At 77.3% G+C, this 282-nt stretch overlaps 1 protein-coding gene across 1 annotated transcript in view; it reads right to left on the bottom strand.

Annotated features, from left to right (window-relative positions):
* The window catches only part of LOC117871849 (NFX1-type zinc finger-containing protein 1-like), a 44,342-nt gene that overhangs the window by 43,388 nt on the left and 672 nt on the right, over positions 1-282 (bottom strand). The window lies entirely within an intron of this gene.

The following is a 282-nucleotide window of genomic DNA, read 5'->3' as shown; positions in this document are numbered from 1 at the left end:
CGAGTCCCCAGCCCACGGGGCCACCCACCCACTTCCGTCCCCGAGTCCCCGGTCCCTGGGGCCACCCGCCCACTTCCATCCCCGAGTCCCCGGCCCCTAGGGCCACCCGCCCACTTCCATCCCCGAATCCCCGGCCCCCGGGGCCACCTGCCCACCTCCGTCCCCCAGTCCCCAGCCCCCGGGGCCACCCATCCACTTCCGTCCCCAAGTCCCCGGCCCCCGGTGCCTCCTGCCCACCTCCATCCCCGAGTCCCCGGCCCCCGGGGCCACCTGCCCACCTCC

This window comes from Trachemys scripta, chromosome 2, assembly GCF_013100865.1.
Source record: "Trachemys scripta elegans isolate TJP31775 chromosome 2, CAS_Tse_1.0, whole genome shotgun sequence".
Classification (NCBI taxonomy): domain Eukaryota; kingdom Metazoa; phylum Chordata; order Testudines; family Emydidae; genus Trachemys; species Trachemys scripta.
The sequence above is the reverse complement of the archived record's forward strand: the minus strand, read 5'-3'. Positions and strand labels throughout refer to the sequence as shown.